Genomic DNA, 11,732 nt, shown 5'->3' with positions numbered 1-11,732 from the left:
CCACGCCCCTTCCGCCGGGCCGGTTCGCCCCGCCCCGCGCTCGGGCGCGCAGGCGCAGTGCCCACTGCCGGCGCGTGGGGCAAGAGGAGCGGCCGCGGACCGGGCGGCGGCGTGGGGTGTGGCCTGGGTCCCGGCGGACTTGGCCGCGAGTTATGGGGCGGAAGGCCAGTGAGCCTTGAAGGCCTGCGAGCCCGCGAAGCGTAAGGAGGTCCGCGGGGCTCCGGGCAGCCGTCAAGGAAGTGCAGCGGGGGAGGGCGCTTGACGGTGTTCACGGGTAGCTTTTGCTCTCCTGTAGCTCCAGATCGCCTCCGAAGGTCGAGGGTAATGTCCATCCTCTCCCGGGCTTGGCGCTTCGCGAAGCCCTGGAGATGAAGCCCGAGTCCAGCCCGGCCCCCGCATCCTGCGGCGGTCCAGAGACGAAGACCTGTTCCTAACTCTCCCTGGAAGCTAAGAAGTATGGGGTGAAGGGCGGGACATGGGGACGTTTGACAGCCTGGTGAAATTAAGGGAACTCAAACTCCGCAAAGCAATTTCCAACCTGTGGGAGTAAATGCTCAACGTTCTGTACAACTCAAGCTTTTAAAGCATGGCGTGGTTTTTAACGGCGGAAGGACTCGCAGTTTTTTCTCTTAAAAGTTACCCATTTGTATTGATTAATATTTCGTAAGTTGTACCAAAAGCAAGGACTCACGCTCACCGCCCTTGGAAAGTCGTCAGAGGGGGAGAGGCTCTCGCCTTAAATGGAGGTGAAAACGAACATGCTTAATATTTGCTACCTCACTGCGGCTAAGAATGGTAACTCATTTTTTTGAAAAGCTGTTGAATCCTGTAAAAGTAGAAAAACCTGAGTTTGAGTTCCAGGACTTTTAGGAAAAACTGATGTCTCCCAAATGTTTGCTGTAGTGTAATAAAGACAGCATCATAAGGCAATAGCAAAGGATCAAATTACGGCGAAAAGAAATAGTCATAAATGGGGTCTATAGTATAATTAGTGTCTGGAGCCGAGCCCCCAGTCCCCACATATGATTTGCATAATTGCATGCATTTGGGAGGGGTTAGGCATTCCTCAGTTACTTGACATGAGTTGGTTCTTACTGAGTATGGAACAATAAAAAATGAATTAGTCTTCCTTAGCATCTTTATTATTATTATTTAGACTAAAAGACCACCCACCACTTATATCCCAGAGTAATTGTAGACCCAAGAATAGTCAATTACAGAAAGTAGAACAGGCTAAGTGAAGCAGGGGGTCTGGTGGAAAGAACACGTAAGCACTCAGACCTGGTTTTAGATCTCAGCTCCTGAACACAGTAAATAGGATAAGGATAGAATTTGGGAGAAGTTACTTCCTTTCTTTAAGCTTGGGGCTGCTCACCTGTACAATATTTTGTGCGGTTTTTTTTGGTATGTGTTAAACTTGATGAAAGCTGAGTTTGCATTACCTAAGGAAATGAAGTTTGTAATTTAAAAATGATTTACAATCCTTAACCTTCTTTTTAACTTCAAACTCTTAAACATTTTAGTGCATTTCACTTTTTTTTTCCTTATCCAAGTGTTCTCTAAAGCATGTTCCTTGGAACATTAGTACTTTGCAAAAAGTTAATAGTTGCTTCAAGGAAAAACTTTCTAGCATCAATACTGAGGAAAACACAAATTATTGGAAGTACACTGATGTAGCATTCTTGCCAAAACGTTTAGCCTGAATCTGTGAGGAAACACTCAGTTAAGAATGTGATTTGTTTGGACTTTTCGATAATGTCAATATCATGAAAGACAAACAACAAAAGACAGAAGGACTGATCTCCATTAATGGGCAACCATGATTTGGATAGGAATATGGATTTTTAAAAAGTTATATAGGACATTTTGTGGACAGTTGGGGAAATTTGAACATGGAAGCATAATAGATATGTTGTTAACTTAGATTTCTCAGGCATAATAATATTGTGATTATTAGAAAACGGCTTTTGTTCTTAGGAGATGCATGCTGAAGTATTTAGGAATGAGGTCATGATATCTGCAAACTGCTTTCACATAGTCTAGGCCAAAAAACAAAAAGTGTGTATGCAGAGAGAAAATATGGCACTATGTTAATTGTGGTTCTTACTTCCGATTTTCTATAGGTTTGAAATTTTACAAGATTAAAAAGTTGGGAAAAATGTAGCTAGCAATTATCTTTCAAAAATGTATTGGTTATGCTTATTAATAGGAAAATGCAAAATTCATTTATATACTAGTTTTCTTACAATCTGACCTTGAGAAATGGTGTACCATGTTTAAGAACTGTAGGAAGTCATTTGAGAAATGATCTCATTCTTCAAGGCATGATATTGAATCTGTACACTGAGGTCCATTCGCCAACCAAAGTAATGTTAACATGTATCTGCCCTGCTCCATGCTGTGTATTCTGCATTAGAATTTTAGCATAAATGAATTCTTGTAATCTGTCAATATTTTTGAAAATGTTCCTTTATTCCTACAAATATTTATTGAGTGACTACTATGTGCCAGGCACTATATTAGGTTCTGGAGATACAACTGTCGTCAATACAGCTAAAGCCCCTGGCCACATAGAGCTTACATTTAGGGAGCAAGAAAAAACCGAGTAAACAAGTAAATACATATCAAATGATTAAAAGTGCTATTTAGAATAATAAACTAGGGTTTAGGGGTTAGGGAGTGCCAGGTAAGGATGAGCATATATTTTATAGAGGGTGGACAAAGAAGAAGGCCTCACTGAGAAGATGACGTTTGAGCAGAGACCTGAAGAAAGTGAGGAGTGAGTTGTGGATATCTAAGGAAAGCACATACTAAAAAGAGGGGACAGCTTGCTTGGCATGCTTAAAAGATAGTAAGGAGACTAGAGTGAATGGGTGATTGATAGAAGCAAGAGGGAGAGCAATAGGAGATGAGGTCAGAGAGGTAACCAAGGCCAGATTATGTAATATGATTTCAGGGTGCTTTATCTTCCTTTCTTAAGAGAGTTATCATCCGAGATAGATGTAGTGCTGAGTGCTAGAACATAGTAACTGTTAGCTGTTATTACCAGATTCATTTTCTATTACTGTTGTAAAAAAATTACCATAAACTTAGTGGTTTAAAAGATTACAAATATATTATCTTAAAGTTATGCAGGTCTGAAGTCCCACACATGTCTCACTGGGGTAAAATCAAGATGTCAGCTGACTGCTTCCTTTCCAGAGGCTCTAGGAGAGAATCTGTTGCTTTGCTTTTTCCCGATTCTAGAGGCCACTTACATTCCTTGGCTTGTGGCCCCTTTCTTCCATCTTCAAAGCCAGTAACATTGGTCAAAGAATTTTAAGGATGTGGGTGATTAAATTAGGCCCACCCGGCTCATCTCTCCATCTCAAGGTTCTTAGCCTTAACCACATCTGCAAAGTCCCTTTTTCCTCATAAGGTAATTTATTCACAGATTCTGATGATTAGGGTGAGGACACCTTTGGGAAGGGCCGTTCTGCCTGCCCCAGTCTGCCCTCTGGCTCCCAAAGATTCAGGTCTGTTCACATGCAAAATCTATTCACCCCCTCTCTAAGTCCCTCAAATTTTCAACCCGTGAGGGCATCTCATCTAAATCTCAAAAGTCCCAAGTATCATCTAAGTCTAAATTAGGTATAGGTGAGTATAATCCATGCTGGGGCAGATATCCCTTTCCATTGTAGACCCGTGAGACTAGGAAACGAGTTCTCTGCTCTCAGAATACAATGGTGGAGGAGGAGACACAGGAGAGCAGTTATAACCATTCCCATTCAGAAAGGGAGAGAGTGGAAGGAAAAAAGGAGTCCCAAGCCCATACTATTTCAAATCCAATCTGGCAGTCTCCATTAAGTTTCAAGGCCTAGGAATAATCCTCTGTGGCTCTTGGTTCTGGTCTCTGGGCGCAAGGCTTCATCCTCTGGGCACTGAGAATTAGGGCATGGATGTCTTTGAGGGGCTACTATTCTGCCTATGACAATCAATGTTATCATTAGATTTAGCTTTATTTTTTTACTAATCTTCATTTAGCAGTGATTCTTCAGATCTTAAGCTCCTCCACTAGCCCCAGTCAAGTGATGAATTACCTTTACAGAAATACACAATCAGTACCTGAGGAGCTCACCATTTTAAGGAACTTTACTGTATATCATTTCATGGTAAATGCAAATATGCCATCTGATTTCTCTTGGATGGAAAAGAATACACTCCCATTTTTATACATAGATCATATTTTTATATGCAGTTAATTTATTCTAGAATTATTGATTTCTCACAGGCCCAAAGGTACCTATATTATGTTTCATTTTATGCGATAGGCAAAGTTTTACAGCTTCTAAGGTCATCATTCTCGCCCTTTGAGGATGCTGGAAACCCGTTTCTGCCTCCCAGCAGGTGGCACCAAATCAGTACTTGATAAGGTGCTGTAAAATCACTGTAATTTTCTCATCCTGGTAAACATTCTTCGATGTTGCAGACTGGCTCTTCCTAGCTAGAAGAGCAAAAAGAATATTGCCAGATTATAAGAATTTGTATCAATTTATCAACTAGCTGGGACAGTATATTTATGTGACTAAATTTTCTTAGATTGTTAATATTGTCCCTTGTCTCTCACAGAACCCAAAATCCATTTGTAAGCCATTTTGTTGGAACAATGCTCAGGAATGCCCATATGTTATCTCCATAGATAAACAGTACTAATTGTTTACAGCCATTAATTGGCTGATATCCATCAACACAGCGTAGTATTTTAAAATTTATGGGATACAGATAAAATATTCTTAGAAGAAAAATTTATAGCATTTTCATTCCTTTATGTGAAAAGCAGAGTTAGTGATCTAAGTTCAGGTCAGCAAAATGATCCATGGGCCAAATCTGGGGCAGAGCCTGCTTTTGTACACCCTACCTCTTAACAAAATTAATCAAAAAATAAAGAGACAAATTACCAGTACATGGAATGAAAGATCACTAAAGATCCTATAGACATTAGAACTCTGATTCTCTATCAGAGCTGTTTTGTCCCCAAGGAACATTTGGCAGTGTCTAGAGACATTTTTGGTTGTCACACTATCAGCATTCAGTGGGTAGAGGCCAGGGGTGCTGCTCAACATTCTACAACGCACAGAACAGTCTCCCACAGCAATTTTCTTGCCCCAAATATCAATAGTACCGAGGCTGAAAAAGTCTAATTAAAATCATGAAAGGGGGACTTCCCTGGTGGCGCAGTGGTTGAGAGTCTGCCTGCTAATGCAGAGGACTCGGATTCGGGCCCTGGTCTGGGAGGATCCCACAAGTCGCGGAGCGGCTGGGCCCGTGAGCCACAACTACTGAGCCTGTGTGTCTGGAGCCTGTGCTCCGCAACAAGAGAGGCCGCGATAGTGAAGGGGCCCACGCACTGCGATGAGGAGTGAGTGGCCCCCGCTTGCCGCAACTAGAGAAAGCCCTCACACAGAAACGAAGACCCAACACAGCCAAAAATAAATAAATAAATAAAAGATTACTATTTAAAAAAAAAAAATTAAAAAAAAATCATGAAAGGGGAATATTATAAACAAATTTAGGTTAGTATAATATGATAAGTTAGAATAAATGAACAAATTCCTTGAAGAACAAAATTTACCAAAACTGGCTAAGAATAAATAGAAAAGCTGAGTAGTTGTACATTTACTACAGAATCTGAATTCATAATTAAAAACCACTTAACAAAGAAAACTCCAGGCCCAGATGACTTCACTGGTGAATTATTTCCATGTTTAAAGAACACATAATGTCAATCTTTTATAAACTCTTTGAGAAAATAGAGGAGAGAATACTATCCAACAAATGTTATAATGACTGCATAACCCTGATAGAAATATCTGACCAAGACATTAGAAGAAAAAAATCACAGACCACTATCACATCTATGAATATAAATGCAAAAATCCTATACAAAACACTAGTAAATTGGATGCAGCAATATAGAAAAAGGATAAAATACAATGGCTGGGTTTTTCCCAGTATGCAAGGTTTACCAAATCAAACAATGTAATTTAATGACATTAATAAAGGAGAAAAAAAATGTGATCATCTCAGTGAATTCAGGAAAAGCAATTTGACACAATTTATTTCCAGTTAATGACAGAAACAGTCATAAAATTAGAAATTAGAACTGAGTTCATATTATGAAGATATCTACAGCTACTATAAGACCAATAGCTACTATCATTCTTGGTGGTGAATTAGTCAATCCTAGGATTAGGAAGGTGAGAATGTCTGCTCTCACCACTTCTATTCGACTGTGTATCAGAGGTCCTAGATGGTACAATAGGCAAAAATTAACAAAAATAATAGAAGGTATAAAGATTAGGAAAGAGTAAAACTTTCTATTTACAGTGGTCTACATAGAAAGTCTAATTTTTAAACTATTAATTGCCTTTAGATTAATAGATTTATCTAGATTAATTGTCTTTATTGTTTAATATTATTTTTTACATTTATTTATTCTATTTTATTTTTTGGCTGCATCGGGTCTTAGTTGTGGCACGTGGGCTTCTCTCTAGCTGCAGCGCGCGGGCGCCAGAGCGCGCGGGCTCTGTAGTTATGGCGCGCAGGCTTAGTTGCCCTACGGCATGTGGGATCTTAGTTCCCCCACCAGGGATCGAACCCGAGTCCCCTGCGTTGGAAGGCAGGTTCTTAACCACTGGCCTACCAGGGAAGTCCCTAATTAATTGTCTTTAGATTAATAAGTTGTCCATGTAGAGAATCTTTTAAATCTACTAGAATTAATAATTGAAATTAGTGAGCTCATAGGATAAAAGATCAGTATATGAAAATCAATACTTCTATATATTAGCAAGCAGCAATTAAAAAATGAAATTTTAAAATGTACCGTTTATAATAGTATTATAAATACCTAGGAATAAATTCAGTGAAAGGTATGCAAGAGCTATGCTCTGAAACTACAAAACATTACTGAAATGAAAGAAGATCTAAGTAAATGGGGATATATACCATATTCGTGCACACAAAACATATACCACATTCTGGGCAAAAACACGTCTCAGTTCATTCATAAGGATTCAAATCATGCAAAATTTGCTCTCTGTCCACAATGAAATAAAAACAGAAGTCAATAATAGATTTCTGGAAAATTCCCAAATCTCAATAATCAAAGGCATAAATTTTCGAGACTGCTTGCCTCAGAAGTTCAGGTTGACACTGAAGACATTTTTCTGCTTTGCACAGCCAGTTGAATGACATAGGAATTGATTACGAACATATTAATACCACATTCTAACCAACTGCGCTAACCTGGCACCTCCCTGAGACTGGGTATGCTGGGAGCAGCGGCAGACGGCTGTTACACACTGGAACACTGCACTGAAACAGAGTTACAGCATATTTAAAATTCATAAAAGTGTTCCATTTCTTGTTTCCTTTCCCTCACAGTCTGAAAATGCTGATGAAAAATCTGGGAACAAGACTGTGGGTGTAGTTGACAAAACAGAAAATTTGTTCCTGGACAGCTTTTTTTTTTTTTAATTTTTATTTATTTATTTATTCTTGGTTGTGTTGGCTCTTCGTTTCTGTGCTAGGGCTTTCTCTAGTTGCGGCAAGCGGGGGCCACTCTTCATCGCGGTGCGCGGGCCTCTCACTGTCGCGGCCTCTCGTTGTGGAGCACAGGCTCCAGACGCACAGGCTCAGTAGTTGAGGCTCACGGGCCTAGTTGCTCCGCGGCATGTGGGATCTTCCCAGACCAGGGCTCGAACCCGTGTCCCCTGCATTGGCAGGCGGATTCTCAACCACTGCGCCACCAGGGAAGCCCCCTGGACAGCTTTTGATGAATTTAATAAGTAGAAAGATAATGAACATAGACTACATTTGCATAGTGGCATAACAAAAACTTATTGAATGAGGCTAACTGTCTGAGAAAACTACAGTTTGAAAACTGAATGTAAGATTATGGTTCTGGGGACTTCCTGGGGCGCAGTGGTTACGAGTCTGCCTGCCAGTGCAGGGGACGTGGGTTCAACCCCTGGTCTGGGAATATCCCGCATGCCGTGGAGCAACTAAGCCCGTGCGCCACAGCTACTGAGCCCACGTGCCACAACTACGGAGCCCATGAGCCCACAGCTACTGAAGCCCGTGCGCCTAGAGGATGCTCCGCAACAAGAGAAGCCACTGCAATGAGAAGCCGGTGCTCCGCAATGAAGAGTAGCCCCCGCTGGCCGCAACTAGAGAAAGCCCGTGCGAAACAGCAGCAACGAAGACCCAACGCAGCCAAAAATAAATAAATAAATAAAATTTATCAAAAAAAAAAAAAAAGATTCTGGTTCTGGCAAGATTTCCCATTCTATTCAATCATGATGCATTGTTTTAAGGTGGGGGGTGGAATACCCCACATGCTTTATTCTCACTGGTCTTCAGTATCTTTTCATCCTATTTTTCTAATCAAATAATTAAAATTCATTTTTAATAGAAAAATGTCCAACATCCAGGTTTGTCCTAAGTGTATCTTTTCCAAGGATTTATAAAAGTAAACATTTCTCTTTAATAGAACTTTGAAAGGATTTGGGGCTATAGATCATTTTTAATATTTAAAAGTTTTTTTCCACCCTTAAAAAGGATTTTAAGTTACTCCCCCCGCCAACTGTTTATTTTGATTGTAAATTATGGTTACTTTAGACAGATAATTTTCAAATTTCACTTTGTAGGTAGAGTTTAGAAGACTTTTTTTTTTTCACAAGTTCCCTTCCTTTTTTCTATAAAATCATTTTTATTTAAATGTTTTTTTCAACATCAACATTTTGTGGCTTTTACCTTCATGCTACTTCTGATCATTCTAAAAATTATTATGCCATTTTGGTATAACTTTCTAAAAATCTCATGGGAATTATTCTTTCCTGATAATCTTTCTATCCTGGGTTTGAATGTAAAAGGAAAACCAAATGTGATGGTTTGTTAACAGCTAATGATAGCTGATATTATTGAACTGTTTGATGGCCATTGTGCTATTATCATAATAATATCTGCTTCTCTCAACATCCCTGTGAGATAGATGCTCCTGGTATCCCCATACTCAGGAGTAAACTGAGGTTCAAGGAGATTAACCTGGCGCACAAGTTCATATCATTATAAGTGGTCTGAGCCAGGGTTTGAGCTCATGTCCTTGACTCCAGTATCCGCATGCTTAATCGTTGGTGTTTATTAGCTCCCATTTTGCTGTGTATTTACTAAACTAACAGAATTATTCCAGATCCCCCAACTTATCATGACCTCTCTAATTTCAGTGTTATCTCTATGTAAGATGTGATATGGCATCCTGTCTCACTGTATGTGGCAGATTTTCCAATGTGATACACAATTTCACCACATGATGGTGCCAATGTAGTGAGAAGCCATGTGATCCTAGTATTTGACATTAGGCTCAGACCAAAATATAAATGTCAACAGAATGTAAAGGTGTTAAAAAAATAAGAATTTTTTTTAAAAAGCAGCCATAAAGAATTAGTCTAAAGTGTCTTTTTTTAAAACATAAGGAATGAAAAGATCACAACTATAAAAAGGGTAGGAGTAAATGACTCATAAAAGTTAAAAATAAAAAGATAAAAGATGAGCCTTTGTATTTATAAAGAAGTATGTGGGACAGATGTCAGAGACTTCCCACAGGAAGGAAAACACCAAAGGAAATGAATTAAATGAGAGCAGGTGACTTACCAAAAAAAATAATAAAGAAAGAAAGAGACCAGCTGTATAGTGATGGAGCTCCAGGGTCAAATGGATGCCTGTTCCAGTAAGATTCCACAGTAAGTGCAAATGGGTTAGCAAAAGCCAGTGACTAAAAGATTTTAGAGAACCTTTAAATAGACATCACTACTTCCTTTTCCAACCAGGATAAGCATTACTATTTTTTCCCTGCAATATCAAAGATATAACCTACTGTGGAAGGAAGAAGCATTGCTTCTCAGAAATTTATTGAAGCAAATCCTTACACATTCTATTAATTACAGTGATTCTAGTGACTCTGAAAATGTGGTCCAGGCACCATCAGCATCACCTGTAGTTATTAGAAATGTGAATTCTTTGCCCCGCCCCAGACTTACTGAATCAGTAACTCTGGGCAAGGGGCTCTCCAGGTGCTTCTGATGCACCTGAAAGTTCAAGGTCCACTGTATTACTGGAAAAAAAGAAAAGAAAAGAAATTCATCAAAGCATTATTAACAATACAAAGATATTGAAAATTATATTCTATCATTAATGGAATATTTAGTAAACAGTAGAATGTTATCAAGGTATTTAAACATGAGCTTGATGGATAGTTTTTAAGAATGGAAAATGCCTATGATATAATACTGGAAAAATCAGAATACAAAATTGATTCAATTGTGTAAAAACAATTCTTGAAAAAAATAGAAGGAAACAGGCAAAACTACTTAATAGTGGTTGCGTTGGAGTATTGGGATTATATGTACCTTTTTTCTTTGTCCTGCTTCTTAATATTGCAGATGCTGTTTTCAAATTTTCTATGAGAAACCATTTTCTTCCTATTAAATTCCTATTTTATTCCTATATTTTATCAATATAATGATTAAGGAAGAAATAGAGAGAGGGACTTTCCAAAGTCAAAATACTAGTTAGAGATACCATTCTTGCCCATTTTTCCCCCTAAACATATGGTTACTAGGAAAAGATGGACACAGTGACCATCCAAGGCATAAAGAAAAAACACAGTCGTCATGTTACCTACTGGAGAGACAAGACACAGAAAGACTGTAGTTGATGTGTATTCAACTGTGGCAAAGTTGATATGTATTTAGTTTGAAAGAGGTACAGGGAATAAAAATTTGACAGAGAAAATAATCTTGTTACAGACACTAACCATGTGCTTTACTCTTTCCAGTATCATTAGTTAGTGAAAATATTAAGTATTCTAAAGTAATGTAAAGGAAAATGTCTTCAAATTTAGAAAAACATAGGCTTAAACATGTTATCCCTAAGAAGATTCATATTCTATACCTGTGTCATTTGAATTAATGACCTGACAAATCAAGTAGGAAAAAAAACCCCTCAGATGACTATAATTTTAAAGATTGGTATCTATCTATCTACCTGTCACCTATCTGTTTATGTATATCTTGAATGTTAGACCCGATGTATCACTACTTCTTTTTGACAAGGATCTATAAAATATATGTTAAAATTGATATACATTAAGCCACAAAAAACTCAGTAAATTTTTTAAAAATCTGAAACTGAACAGGTCACATTCTCTAAAAATAATAAAATACAATCAAAATTAATAATAAATGGTCAGGGACTTTCCTGGTGGCACAGTGGTTAAGAATCTGCCTGCCAGTGCAGGGGACATGGGTTCGAGCCCTGGTCCGGGAAGATTCCACATGCCGTGGAGCAACTAAGCCCGTGAGCCACAACTACTGAGCCCGTGTGCCACAACTACTGAAGCCCGTGTGCCTAAAGCCCGTGCTCCACAACAAGAGAAGCCATCGCAGTGAGAAGCCTGTGCACCTCAATGAAGAGCAGCCCCTGCTCGCCACAACTAGAGAAAGCCGGCACGCAGCAACAAAGACCCAACGCAGCCAAAGAAAAGAAAAAAAAAAATAGATGGATTCGGAGAGCACATGTTTAAAAATAATAATAATAATAATAAATGGTCAAACACAAAGGAAAAAAGCAATCTTTTGGAAACTGAGGAAGGAAATTATTCCAAATAAGTCTTAGAACAAAAATGAAATCAAAAC

The 11,732-nt window shown here is 38.9% G+C and overlaps 2 long non-coding RNA genes across 2 annotated transcripts in view; both read left to right on the top strand.

Moving 5' to 3' along the window:
* On the top strand, positions 1 to 2,451 carry LOC309627244. Its single transcript, XR_014243618.1, has 2 exons — positions 1 to 208; positions 296 to 2,451. It is a non-coding gene; the product is annotated as an uncharacterized lncRNA (long non-coding RNA).
* The window catches only part of LOC309627263, a 55,032-nt gene that overhangs the window by 8,423 nt on the left and 34,877 nt on the right, over positions 1 to 11,732 (top strand). The window lies entirely within an intron of this gene.

This window comes from Balaenoptera borealis (assembly GCF_965194805.1).
Source record: "Balaenoptera borealis genome assembly, chromosome: 4".
Taxonomy (NCBI): domain Eukaryota; kingdom Metazoa; phylum Chordata; class Mammalia; order Artiodactyla; family Balaenopteridae; genus Balaenoptera; species Balaenoptera borealis.
This window is presented reverse-complemented; position numbering and strand designations above follow the sequence as displayed.